This window comes from Vanessa cardui, chromosome 11 (assembly GCF_905220365.1).
Source record: "Vanessa cardui chromosome 11, ilVanCard2.1, whole genome shotgun sequence".
NCBI classification, from domain to species: Eukaryota; Metazoa; Arthropoda; class Insecta; order Lepidoptera; family Nymphalidae; genus Vanessa; species Vanessa cardui.
In genome coordinates, this window is record NC_061133.1 from 2,829,806 (window position 1) to 2,845,316 (window position 15,511).

Sequence of the window (15,511 nt, forward strand, 5' to 3'; positions counted from 1 at the left end):
TTAGTCGATTTTAATAACAAAAAAAGTATTGATACATATTAAGATTGTGTATTATCGAAGAAACAGCTAAATTAAATGTCATATAGAATGTGACACTACGACTAAAAAGTTTTCACTTCGGAACTCGTAAATCATTTTTGTACTCGCCCAAGGCCGAAGCGTGAGACCGAATGTAGTATCGGTATCACTATTACGTATAATTTGTCCAAGGCCGCAGTCTTATCAATTATGTCGTATCAAATTCCTGTTGTTTAATCGTGTGATTGACTTGTTTATACGATTGTAACTGGACCTTTATTTTTACGTATTTTCTGTAACAATTTTTTTTACGTCTGATCGTCTATAAGACAGTTTGAAATTGTCTTTAGATCACATAATTTCTGGTGTTGGATTTAGTAAATGTTTGACTTACAAAAAGTTCCAATATATTTTTTCAAAAAACAAGTAAAGCATAAAATAGGCTCTCATATTTACACTACACGTAAATCATATAGTCTAAAGATACACAAAATAATTATGTATATTAAATTTAAAAGAAAGTTAGACATTAATTGCGTACAAACAACAGTTTTAATAATAATGTTACGATGAGATCATAACTAGAAGCTGATTTGACTCATCCTTTTGAACCTAACGCCAGACCCTACCACTTGTGTCAAAGAATAAAACACGTCAAATGTTATGTAATATTATAACTTGCGATTTTGCCAAGACCAGGTCGTAACTTCCATTACTCACAAGGGAATCTCAATAGAAATGAACAGCTAATGTATATTAGTTTATATTTAAATCATTTAAAAATATATATTTCAATCAATGCCATGAAGTTATTTAGTTTGTATACAGAAGTAGATGTTTTTATATAAATGAAAAAAAAAAATAGTATGATATAAAACTATTAGTAGGAAGAAGATATACGGTAATTGCTATTATCGAAATTACTTGTTTAAATAGAAGACAACAATTTCAATCTTTTACAATAGACAATCTTAGAAACTCAAAATGATAACTTCATATTTATCGGAGGCAGACAGCTGCCTAGCTTCGATTGCGCATGCGCTTATTTTCAACGGACACTTAGTTATCATGTCACGTCCGACATACTCTAGAATAGGCGTCCCCTTAACTCTAACTTTGCTTACTCCTCGAATAAAACTGTCAAATTCCCAGTGATGCTACTAATATATAATTTAAAAAGTTTACAGTTTATTTCCAAGTATTCGAAAGGTAAATTGTATTGAGTTCTACATCTAATGAGTATTGCCTTTATCGTAATCAGCAATACATTTGCTCTAGGCTGCTCAATGGATGGATTTTCATCTCGAGTGGCGAATTGATTCTGACTCACAGGCACTTCAGAATCTGACCTCCCAGAAATAGAGTGAACGTGACCGTCTACCCCTGGTTTTTTGGTCGTTTCGTATCGTCACTCATTCAATTGCCTGTTGGCCTTACGCCAGGACATTGCGGATGCCAATGTGGGGTCCACTTCTATAAGGAGACTTATGTCGAACATATAGAGTCGTTATTTCGTCCACTTTATACATTTAGATGGCGCTTAATCGCTTAATCTCAATCAGAATTAAGTCGCCGGACAAACGTTTTCTGGCGATCGCGGTGAAAGCACACGAACTTGGCGACATTTTTTGCGGTTTACTTTTGCAAATTCGAACGTGATTTAGATTTTTGTTTATCACTAAATATACAGAAAGCATTGCCCTCGTTCGAATATTTTGTATTAGAAAATTGCTATCGGCGTTAAAGATAGACCGTCTACTCGACATACATACGTAAAACAACTTCAGTTGACTTCAACTGCGGTTGTAAATCGTTATAATGCACACATACATGTATTATTTTGGGTCATTTATTTCCTGCTATTGCTTAATCCACAAGTGCAGTCGACTGTACAATTACCAGTACCGAATTTAGTTTTACGAGTGGCGGCCCGGGCTATGACGCGCTCGCTCACATCAAACGGCAACACTCATTGTTAATGTTTATTATTAGTTCCCATGAACCGTTTACGTTACACTTGTATGTAGGGCCATCGTTTTCGTAACCTTGGATTGTGTCTGTGAGCGTAATCATTATTAAGAATATTCTAATTTCAAATTTACTTAAATACATTTGTCACTGTTCTTAATATAACTCTATTGGAGTAGGATTATAAATGAATACCAGTAGTGGATTCAACGCGTGTACTAGGATGTGTATTGATGCCATCAGGTCATCTGATGCCGGTGAACAATGCGTTCAGTCTACCGAAAGTCTGTATTGCGTTAATTATTCATGTCATGCGTCCAAAAAGTGTATCGAGAAATCCGAGCCGACCGGTCTGGGTGACCTATTCATGTTCAACTAATCGATCTAATTAGTTATCGATTTAATTTCACTTTTCGATACAATTTACCACTGTGGACCTTAATTGTGCTTCAATCCAAAAACATTAAATATTGTTCTTATTTTGACGTTGTATACGCACGGCTATAAACAGTCTTTAATTAATTCATTCGGAAACACGTTTCGCTTTTCGGCTCTCATTGATTCTGTTCGTGGATTTTGTTTGCAAATATTGGTTAAGAGGTCGGTTATCGGTAAATGTCTCGAAGATGGCGACAATTCGCGTGACAAACAACGAAATTCGATGCAAATCGATATTTAAAAATAAAGGCGCTTTAAATTTTATTGTTGTAATGACACCAATATGTCACTCGGCCTGGCTCGGCGGAAAAGAGAAAAAAATAGCAGTGAGGCTAGAAAATCGGAACTCCATGACCCGTATATGGTGAAAGGAACGAGTTCTGAACGATTGTTGAAGTCATCGAATAACGGTCGAAATGGGATAAAAAAAAACCTTTCGGCGTCTCCATCCTGCGTAATTGGCGAAGGGTTTCGGAATGCGGTCTGACGAAGATGTCTCCCAAACGAAAAGACGTATGGCCTTAAATGGAATTGCAGATGCCTTACATTTAAATAGAATTTAAATTTTATGGCGATTACATTTTTTATCATTTTATATAGTGTTTTACTTTTAATTTTAATCGGAAATCAATAAAATAAAGATCCTTATGATCGTGTGTCATAAACTTTTAAAATGTTGTTTTTAATACTAAAACCACTTTGAATATCATAAAATCGAACGAAATGTAGTTATTTTTTTGTATACGAGGAACTAGATACATTAAAATGTCATGACATTTAAATGTTCGTCACTTAAGGTGACACGGCCTAACGGTGCAGCAATCATAACATTATCCCTACACTTTGAAGTAACGAGCCACATCAGCCCCATAACCAAGGAATGTGTGTTAAACTCATCAAACCACTTCTAAGAAGGGCGGGCTTATATTCTATAGAATGTTAGATAAACTGCGGAAAACATAAAACAGTAAAACATTTCCTCGAATACTAAAGAGGTTTGATCTTTAACTGCTATAACCACTCAAATATATTGAGTCCATTCCTAACAATATCATTGGAACATAAAAGCTATGTTTTAAGAAATTAAGTACTTTCTTTTTCTGGAATGGAATGGAGGAATTGATACTTCTTGTTATGCCTATACCTATATGTCTACACATAAAAGTAAAAACATTTTATTAGATAGCCTTTTTTGCTGGTCTGCCTTTGAACTAAACAAAAACAATGGTACAACTATCATTCCACTAAAGATACCAAATTACAATTCGAATTATCTTAAACTAGTGCTGAGCAGTTGTATAGATTATCTTAAACAGATAATTTAAATGTATAGCTTGATAACTAAACTAGAAAGGAATAAAAACAAAATTATTTTCAAAGAAATATCGATACTTCTTTGTATGCATACTTGATTGTATAAAATGGTCAATGCTAAACTTAAACTTGTTCTCAACCAGTTTCGTTTGCTATCGTCTTTAGATGTCTGACGCATGTTGGATCGCGAAAATGCGATTTTACAGAACTAACATGGTCGGTACAGGTGGACGAGGGGTCTTTTATGGTATCGTTAAAAAAACGACAGCTGGTCGACCCCATATTAGTGCAGAGGCAGCGAAAGGTGTAGTAAGTTGCAAGCTGCCTCGCAAGACGAACAACTAAGCCTAATAAATAACTTCAAGCAGTAGTTAAAGGGCAAATTAATTTTCTCAACGCTCTGACTACGTTAATTACTTACCCAGAGCAACCTGTATGCTTCAGCCATAGAGTATTCTATTCGTTATCACGTTTGTCATCAGCTGCGAGTGACTAATTAAAATCTCATTAAATTCTTTCGACGAATATATCCGCGGAAAAACATGGCAAGTACAATTTCGCTAGACTGGTCGTATGATTCGCAAGTTCTAGTGATAATTCCATATCGATTACGATTAACGTAAGAGTTGTTAATAGATCAAGTTGGAGTCTTAATGTGAATTCATTGATTATACGTGCAGACTGTTTCGTACTGTCATTTCCTATGAATTATACACGGTAACATGTCTGAATCACATTTAACCGCTTCCTCACCGGACTAGTGTACGTACTGTTGTGAACAGACAGAGAAACTAGTGAAATATTGCAGTGCATCCATTATTCATTAATTAACCCACTATCGCCGCGCTATAACGGACCATCCTCGGAAGCTAGGCGGCACGCTGCTAAATAACTAAGGATGATCGTTTGAAACGAGTTATCAACCGCAGATGTTTCTTCTATCTCACATAGTAAACGTTCGTCGACATGACCATCGATGCCAACATACGTACACGAGTCATAAAATAAGTTTATAGTTTAAATTTGACTTTTAAAATACATATGTGATAACTTGTGTTATATTAGGTAGTCACTCTAAAATATAAATGTCATATATAATGATCGTAAATTTTATGAAAGAAATATTTAACTGTTGAAAAATTACGCAACAGTGAAAAGGTTCTTGATTAAAACGGTATCCCAATAATAACAGTCTTCCGCATAATATTTGCGACATCAGCTATATTCGAATGCAAATCATAACATTTCCGTACACACAGAAATGATTTCTACATCAACATAGTTGCATAAACATCGTAAATGCTTTGTAATTGTAAATTACAAGATTTAAGATATACATACCATCATTGTAAGTACATTTCAATTTAAACCTGTAAGTCAAATTTAAATTGTTCTAATTACACTAAACTACGACTTGATTCGAATTTTAGTATTGTTTATTATTTGTTGGATTTGAATCTCGGCTTTGAAAGTCAATCGATAGGAAGTGTTGCTTCCGCACAAAAAATATCAATGATTTAATTTATTTTCTGATTTTAGTTTAGCATTTACTTTTTTCTATTGATATATTAACTATTATTAGGTCAGTAATTTATAATGATTAACAAAATACGTCTGTCAATAGTCTCGCAACTTTATTTCTCACTATCAAACAAAGTTTAAACAACCAAAATCCACGATCGATGGCCTCGTCATCGGTTAATCATTTGACCCGAACTTGTCACTTCCCAAAGGCTGTCTACGATCGAGTTAGTTATCAATCAATCAAGCTTAGCTTATCGACATACCAATTTACATCTTATTTACCTTTCAATAAAGCTCATCTTCGTTAAATTATCTTGCAAATTTTTATACAATACATAGGGGGAAACCGACAGTTCGTTTGAATGATAGCAGTTTTGATACTGTCATTAGTGACATAAAAATGACCTTGCCGGCATCCGAATTGCGTCTAATTGCATTAACTTTTTCCGTACGTGATGTCTAATCAAAAAAAAATTGCAGTACGAAATGAACATTTATATTTCCTGCTTACATAATAAATTTCATGGTCTTTAACTTATCTAGAGAGGTGATCTTCAGTTTGTATTCTATATTTCCGTGCACGGATAAATATTTCAAATGCATAAATGAAATATAGATGGAATAATAATAAATCTCGATACGAGTGCTGAAGTGGCGTGATTTGCTCGATTATTCTTCCCGTATCATTCCGAGCCCGCATGTCACGCTGCAACGTTACAAGCGAATTGAATAAGTGCCCATCTTAGATAATGTTAACGATTGAATACGATATTAATGAAACGAATGTAACTCTGATTACAGATCAATATTTAATGTTAATCAAGGAGCTGCACTTTATCTTTAAATCACTTATATCAGATCTATTTGAGCACAATAAAAAAATGCCGTTCGTAGCGCGAACAAAAAATGTATAATTGACTACCTGAATTCGCTAAATGGAGTAAAAAAAACAAACGCAGGTGAAGTTGTGCCAAATACCTTTATATCGTATTGGATTACAGAGTAGGTAGTCGTTCGATGCGCATTTATAAATTTCTGTCTTCTGATAAGATGACAGACGCGACGTTGCGTTTTACAGTGTAATAAATTACGTAGGCGTACGATTCTAAATTCCACTCTTGATTTCTCTTTACTATTCTAATCTCTAAAATAAGAATATTATGCTTTACTGATAAAACGTGTTGTTGTAAATTAAGAATATACAAACTAACTATAACTTGTTTTTCATGTTATAACTTATGTTGATTTCAATATGTTTGGGCGTAACGGTAAAATTAAGATATATTTCGTATTTATTTTCTAGTTTTCTATTTCTTATTTTCATATACATTTTCTTAATATATATTACAAAATATATAATCAAATCAAATAAAATCAAATAAACTTTATTCAAGTAGGCTTTTTACAAGCACTTTTGAATCGTCATTTTACAACCAAGTGAAGCTACCACCGGTTCGGAAAGTATATTCTACCTAGAAGAACCGGCAAGAAACTCAGTAGTTACTCTTTTTTAACATTTAAAAATACAAAGTCAACAGATATTATAAATGCGAAAGTAACTCTGTATGTAAATACAGACTCCTTTTTATAACTAACACCTGACAACAAAACTTCTAAAACGTGTTCGAAGCCGCGAGCGACCACTAGTTACATACATTCAATAGCAACCTTAGAGTTGTTATAGCAACTAATGCTTCGCAATGTTTATTTACAAAACACCCACTCCGATAATGTTTCCAAAACAACCATTCAATCAAATCGACCTGCACGTGTATGTTTTTTTAATCTTATCTGCCGCGTCTGTGAAAATTATGTACATTGATTGATACCGTTGATTCATGTTATAATTGTCTGATATTTGCACAGATATTTCCATCTTTTATCACAGATTTTGTATTTACCAAGTCTACCCGAGTAAATGGAATCAGAATTACTAACTTGTTGATGTTGAATTATAGAGTCCAGATGGCCCACTGGTTAGAACGCGTGTATCTCAACTGATGATTGCGGGTTCAAACCCGTGCATCACTGAATATTCATGTGCTTAATTTGTGTTTATAATTCATCTCGTTCTCGGCGGTGAAGTAAAATATCGTGAGGAAACCTGCATGTGTATTTGACACATGCAGGTTTCATAGAAAATCTGCCACATGTGTATCCCACCAACCCGCAATGGAACAGTGTAGTGGAATATGTTTCAAACCTTCTCCTCAAAAGGGAGGCCTTAGCCCAGCAGTGGGAAATTTACAGGCTTCTGTTGTTTTTAAACTATTAAACAATACTTCTACTTTTAATATGCACTATAAAAACAAATTTGACAACCCCATCCTCAGTACAGTTAGGTGCAATACGGTCCACAGGATATAATGCGGTTTGCGTTAATTTCGCTTGGACGCACGCACAATTTCCGTTGAACTGCGGTACGTTGTACGCACGTATCTAGATCAGTTTTTATTGTTGGATGTTTTATGTGCGGATAGTGTACCACAATAGATGCAGGTGTACGTGTTTACAACGTTGTATCATTGGCCTTGTCATGTTTTTATTACCTATGTTTTAAATTTGTCTATTGCGTTCTACGTTTTGCAGTGATGTACACGAGAACAAATTATGTATAGTTATTATTAGGTACAAAGTGCTTTCATTATTTTATTGTATTTAACCCATTGATGTTAAGGTTTGCTTGTTTTAAGCTAGGCTAACTAGATTACCTGTAATCTTCAACGTATAATAACGTGAAAATATATTTATTTCGGTATCATTTTAATATGAATCAATTGGGGTGAGCTCTCACTAAAGATTTTATTCGCAATATTGAAATGGTTTTGATACATTGTCCTTTGAATTAAAGCAGTTATATTAATATTAAATGTTTTTATAGAGACAAATTGTCTAACATTTGTCAGCAAAACAAACATTGTCAGCAAACTAAAATATAACAATAGTTCAACCAGCACTGTGTCTCCTAAGAATATATCGGTGAGTTTAATCAAAGTATATAAGATTAACATGACGGCTTTTTGTAGCAATAGATGGGGTTCATCGCCCCATCATATCTGGATTCAACATAATAATTTCTGTTTTGAAGGGTTGTATCGCCGCCCTTTCTCTGATGGGGAATAGCGTGACAATTTATTGGCTATTCTTGCACAAAGCTAGAGAAAATTTATAACGTGATAATGTCAGTTTTTCATCCTAGTTTATTACGAAGGGATTTTGGTAGAATCTCTTAAACGCTTATTTGATTATACAATGATCGTAAATAATACTCGATGACACTTTTTACCATGCAATTCTTTGTTATATATCAGTTCTATAATCTATGTTTATCTCTCTGTCGAAAATATAAAAGCTTGCATTTTTTTATAATCTCATTATGTTCTTCTATCGCTTGTTTTTATCATGGATTACAGAAAGTTATTATAATTATATTGTGAGACTTAAATTATTTTTAAATATCAAAGTATATCTACAGAATATATAAAAAAAACTGCACAAAATTTGTTAATATTTCTTTCCCCATGGTCTCGTCTTGTTTAAGAGATTGTACGCTTAGCGTATTTTGATACTATGCCGTAGTAATTTTGGTAGGGTAAGTTTGGTAGGAGTATGTAGTAAGGGTCCGGTCACGTGCATGCGCGTGTCTGACAAGAATATTGCAAGGCGATAGAGCTGTCACATGCTGATGTATATATCGTCTATTCGAGTCTATAACAGTTTTACGTAATAAGCGGCAACCAATCTCTCGTATTATTTATTGCGAATGATTAATGATACTCGAGTGATATGTGAGATGATCCGTCGTTTTATAAGCTCGTTATTTCGATTTAATCACAATAATTATGTCAACGGAAAAAGTACAACCGGACTGTTCTCTTTCAACAAAAGTATTCGCAACAACTCCGGTCAAACTGTTCATTAATTTCGGCACCTCCATTGTTATAGTTCGTAAAGCGTGACCCTACTCGTTGACCGATTGTTTTGTGCAATGCTTTGTTGTAAAAAAAAGAGTAAAAAAATTATTCGCTCCCAAATAGCACAATGCACCGCGCATGCGCTCATTGTTCGCTTTTGTTCGGTTGTGCAAGGGTGGATATTAAAACGCTCCCTCAATGTACGCCCTCTGGCCAGCCGACGGGAATATATGGTTATCTCACATCATTTCTCACGAATTTTTCATACGAGTGCATATAGCCCAACTGCTGCAGCATTGCAACAATGCACGCTGCACGTATTTTATAATGACAATGTAATTTTATTAATGTGAGAAATAGTCATAAAATACCAAGTCATCCTTACCAAAGAACATTGGAATCCACATCATACACTACCAACTGGCAACACTGGCTTCCTCAAAACTATGGATCAATATGAAGGTCAAATAACTGTGCCTATTTTGCGATATAAAACATTACGATCATCAATCAAATGCTACGATAAAATTGCGTCTGTTTTTATTTTGTAATCTGAAATGTGCATATCAATGCAAACCCACGATTTTCAACGATCATTTATTTACTATCTTCTCCAGTCACATTTATGTATGTGTGTCAAATCGCATTACAAATGACTCCCTAAAATCCCTTCGTAATCTGTCCCATTCGTCATAGATAACGCTATTTTGCTACTGTCAACCGTTTAATCTCTTAACGGATTGCTCGCAGTTTTTGTGACGGAGAAAACGACGCCTACTCTTAAACTGGATCCATTGTTGATTTTGTAGGTCAGCTACGTACTTTACAAAATGAGTACTTAATAAGGTTAATATTATAATGTCTGTGTTACCAGGTTTCAATAAAATATGTATAAATAGATAAGCAAAAACCAACCAGCTAACTAAACCGGTGAAAGCGTTCACATAAATAAATCATGATACCACATTTGATATTATAAAAAGCGTTGTAAAGAAATTTGTTCAATAAATTATCAGAAAGAGCTATTTTTGACGTTTCAGATTTTTTTCTACGTGTGAAAAAAGTCTTTTGAATACAAAAAATATGAAGGTATATCCTGAAGATATTTAATGTTGAATTTTATAAAATTCAATTCATCAATTTTATATATATAGTTTTTGTTTGTTGGCTTAATGCTAAAAATTTTGAGCACTATGGAAGGAAGGACGCTATGTTCTGTCCAAACCTATGTCCATTTTTTACTTATAACGTCATCTCTTGCCTAGTCTGAGGACTTCACCTGCCATGACGCGTTCTTAATTCACGAAATCAACCTCGTTGATTAATTATTATCGGATATCGGATTTGTGGCAGATGCGACTGGCTAAGTTACTGTTTCATTGTTATCTGGACCATAACGGTTACGTTTCTTATAATTAGACTATTTGTTTGTTTAGTCAAAAATATATTTTGTAACTAAAACAGACTTTTACGATTAATAGGGAATGTTAAAAGAATAAATCATACTTCGATTACAAACATTAAAAAAAAACAATAATTTCCCAAAAGACGATACCCTGATGCAACGCCGTCACATTTTTATCATGATATTATACAACAGATAGGTGATTTCGACGTAACATTTGGTGCCCTCCGTCCCTCAGTCGCAGGGGACACAGTCCGACGCACACCCTCCGTCTGTGAGCTGTGGAATGTTTGCTCTTCCGTTCGTGTATTCCTTGCTGGTGGTTCAAGTTAAAGAAGACCAGCACATAACCAATATTATAAACAAGCTATACCAATATTATACTTCTAACAAATAACCAAGCATTTAAACCGAACAATTAAATACATAATTCCAAAAAAGGTTATTCTAATTTGTGTCAGTAACTGTTAGCCTTCCATGGACGTTCTTCGTGGAAACTAATTTTGAAACATAAAGCATTAAATTATAGTTCACTATGAATTCAAGTTTAATCATAAAGTACTTAGGCCTTTTTTACACCGGCTATTGACTGTGTTCGCAAGCGTGACTGCACATGATACATCACCTGTTGTCTATATTCCCACGGAACAATGACTTTCGAAATAACAGGGGACTCGCGCCAGAATGGCATATGGTATTTTTATAAAGTCATAGCGGTTAGTAAAAGACTTATAGATGATCATACTTCAAATCATGTAAACGTAACAATGTACTCAAATACTTCACTAAAGTATGTTGAGATGTTGAAATACAAAAGGAAGACTAAATCCATAAGATCTTTATTACCGAAATATTTTCCGCTTACTTACCGTTCATGACGTATAAATCACATTCGATACAAAAACACAATACAAACGCTCGAAAGATCTAATAGAATTTTGTATAAGTTAAACATCCGATTTTATTGTAAGAAAGGAAAAGTGATATCATATTTCATACACTTGTAACATTTTATGTATTCGATTATATTCCACGAGAACTTTTTCGTGCATACTTTGTTGAGATCCAGTTAATCGACTGCCACTTGACCTTCACTCGCCATTAAAAATACCGCTATGTTGTTACCATTCGAATTAAATTGAGCAGATTTCAAATGTTATTTATTGTAATTTATAGTAACAATGTAATTTTGTTAAGTATATAAATTAGTTGATAATGTTTTTAGAACAAGGTGAGAGTTGGAACACACGGTTTCTAAGGCTTGACCTTCTAGTAAGACCTTATGCAAGCTTTAATATGCTTTAATTTTTGAGAACCATACATTATTGTAATCATAGCTTACAAATCTGTTAGGTCCATATTATCAAGACTAGTTAAATTTGGTACGTGCGAAAGAATGTACGAAAATATAGACATACTAACAGAACCCGCGGCATTTCCCGTAAATATTCATTTTGTGGTGAAAATTCTTCAAGTACTTGCATACAACCGAATCTACAACTGGTTATCCATTGGATGGTAAAAAAGCCTACATCCGTCTTTAAGGTTCAAGCTTGCTTCGTTCCAGATTGCATAAACATTGGTTCAGTTGCTTAGCTGTCATAGCGTTACTAACAGAGACAATGGATCCAGTTTAAGAGTGGACTTATTTTCTGCTTATTGATAAACATCCTTCACCTTTAAACAAAGCATACAAGTCAAACTAAAGTATAAATTAATTTCGTGGTTTCATGTAATTACATTTGACTACAGCCCTGTTAATCGTATCAGTATCATGGCAACCATTAATAATAATAATAATAATAATAATATTTTATTTCGACCATCCAAGGATCATAACATTTACATTTATACAATTACATATTATCTACTTATGAAAAGATATTAGTATACAAAATATTTATTTTAAAACTACGTTAGTAACAATAATAAAAAAATATACAATAGTTAAAATTTATTTAAATACTTACTCTATTTATTTATTTAAGACAGGAACGATTTGCCAGCACATGAACCATTCCACAATGATTCAAATACCGGCAATCGCACCTGTCACTAAATGTTTTCAGGGTGCTGCTGGGACTAGCACGAATCCTACGCAACAAGGATGTACACCGTTTTCTTAACGTAGTGTAAAAACAATCTACTCGTGCTTCGGCAAACATACCGGATGCACTGCAGTATCGCGGTAGACCCATCAGCAACCTAAACGCATTATTATATTGTACCCGTAGGGCATTGAACTGTTTTTGCGTGTAGTCGACCCACAGGTTGCTCGTGTAAAATGAGGTACAGTAAGCTCTGAAAAGAGTGACTTTAACATCTATGGAACAACGAGCAAACCTGCGTACAAGCATATTAGCTCTAACAGACAACGCCCTGCGCTCCCTTTCCATGTCTGCATTATCTGTCAGGTCAGAACAAACCACATGTCCGAGGTACTTAAACTGCTCCACCCTTTTCAATGGAGTCCCATATAGCTTAACAGGAGGAACTGCATAAGACAGTGGCTTATTACTGGCCGGAAACACCATGAATTCGCTTTTCTTTACATTATATGTCAAGCCATTCAAACTAGCATAATTTTCACAGATCTTAAGCAATTTATTAAGACCAGAGACAGACGCACTCAGCAGCACCATGTCATCTGCATAACTGATATTATTAAAACATATGCCGTCGATATAACATCCGACATGTGTGCTACTGAGCTCCTCAATCAGAGCGTTTATGTAGAGGTTGAAGAGCTTAGGTGATGTAAGCCCCCCCTGCCTTACGCCACACTCTAGCCTATATGGTTTCGAGAGGCTTTCAGACCATCGTACTACATTGACCTGGTTAAGATACCAAAATTTAAATAAATTACTGATTTCAAGAGGTATCCCCGTGTGTTGTAACTTTTTCCATAAAATATCATAATTTACCAGATCAAAAGCCTTAGATAGATCTAAGAAACATGCAAAAACTGGTGTGGATCTCTCTGTGTAGTACCTGACAGTTTGCTTCAAACACAATATAGCTGATTCTGTGGATAAGCCAGGCCTGAAACCAAACTGATTATCATGCAGATTTAAGTATTTGTCGAGTTGTGTATCAAGCAAACCATCAAGCACTTTAGCTGCAACAGTAGCGAGAGAAATCGGCCTGTAGTTGGATTTATCACTAATGTTACCGGTTTTGTTTTTCACGATTGGTACCACCACGGTCTTCATAAGTGCCTCGGGTAAATATGCATGTTTGATACAAAGATTGTATAAAGTCGCTAAAACTCTCGAAAGATGAGGCCCTGCATGTTTTAGATGTTCAATACTCAACCCGTCGTGCCCAGGAGATTTTCCGCGCGACATAGAGTTAATTATCTTGTAAACATCATCGGGTGTAAAACGAACTTCTGTCCCTGGACAACGTGTCGACGAAAAATTAATAACAATAACAGAGGCACTTTCAGTTTTAGGTCATACTCAAAATGCATATGGATCAACTAAACGGCAATTTGTAACAATCGTCTCAGTGCAGTCCTGCGGCTGCCTTGACCCAAATCGTGCGCAAGCGCAACCGGCGCGTGGTCGCGTGCGCACCGTTCATCAAGCTTGAGCTCCACCGTGTTATATCAGATACGACAGAGATTTGTAAATGTTGTTTTAGTTTTGTTTGACATTTTGTATTTGATTTACTTCTGTCACTAAAGGTCCAAGCACATTATTCGAATTTAAATTATTTAGTTTTATCGTATAAGCCAATTCATTTAAAAAAAGGTATAGGTATAAACATTTTTTCCTTCAATATAAAGGAGATACCTCGACATTGAAAAGCAACCTCTCAATATCTCTGTTCTTCAATACATTTTCGAGGGATATTCACTTCCACAGCTGCACGAATGTTCAATTGATTGAAGTTGCATTTATCCCTTCTAACGTTTTCGCACCAAAACCTTGTCAGCAAGCGCCTGCGATGCGTCTGTGCATATTTATCACCGGGAAATGCAAATAGCTTGCAACTGACAACACAATAGATCGTCTATTACAGCGCAGAAATAATCCGCCTTACCCACTTTCAAAGGGTACTCGCTTGTAGTCTTTACTTTTGAGATTGCTTGAGACGTAAGTAACGATTACGGTTTGATAGGATCGATGTCACGTACAGACTTAACTTATTTCTAATATATCTTTAAATTACTATATAATTGCTTCAAAAAAGAACATGTTCTATTTTTTTAAATATGTACTTGTACACAGATTAAATTCATATAGAGATTCCAAATTTTGAAGGATGCTATTTAATAATGAAAAGTTCAAATAGTAATATATAGTTTAACTCCTAAACAATATATTACAATAAATTATCTATTAAGTTTAATCTTTCCCACGTCCGGGTAAAGGTCTGAGGGTATTGTAGCCTTTAAGTCATTTGGCATACGTCAGAAATAATAACCCAGTCCTTATGTATTTTCAATTTCGCAATGCCTGTTTAACTTACTTACTATATGTGGATAAATAGGAAATTGTCTTTTATTTTATCACAGCAAATATATTCTAAGACATATTTATGGAGAAATTTTATGTAATATATTTTGTCAATTTCCAAGTACAAATAAACATAGTCCTTGCGGGTCGTAGTAAATAAAAAAATAGTTTTTTTTTCTAGTGAATTGTTAAATATTATCTTTTGAATGATATCTCAGTTAAACTCATTTCTTTACTTAATTATTCATCATGTTACGATTTAGCATCGACCGAGTAACGTATAAATTATATTACAACTTTCAAAATACTGACTTTGTCAGTGACAGCTAAATTTTTTTAAAAGAAAATACTATTAAAAACGTCAAACGTACAAATGATTAAAATCAATCAATTAGAAGTAAACGTCATAGAGCTCACCTCAATACATCTTGAATTAATATAGAATTATGTTAATCTGTAACCCACTG

General features: G+C 34.4%; 1 protein-coding gene across 10 annotated transcripts in view; it reads left to right on the forward strand.

Moving 5' to 3' along the window:
- Window positions 1-15,511, forward strand: part of LOC124533471 (rho GTPase-activating protein 21-B) — a 318,636-nt gene that overhangs the window by 164,661 nt on the left and 138,464 nt on the right. The window lies entirely within an intron of this gene.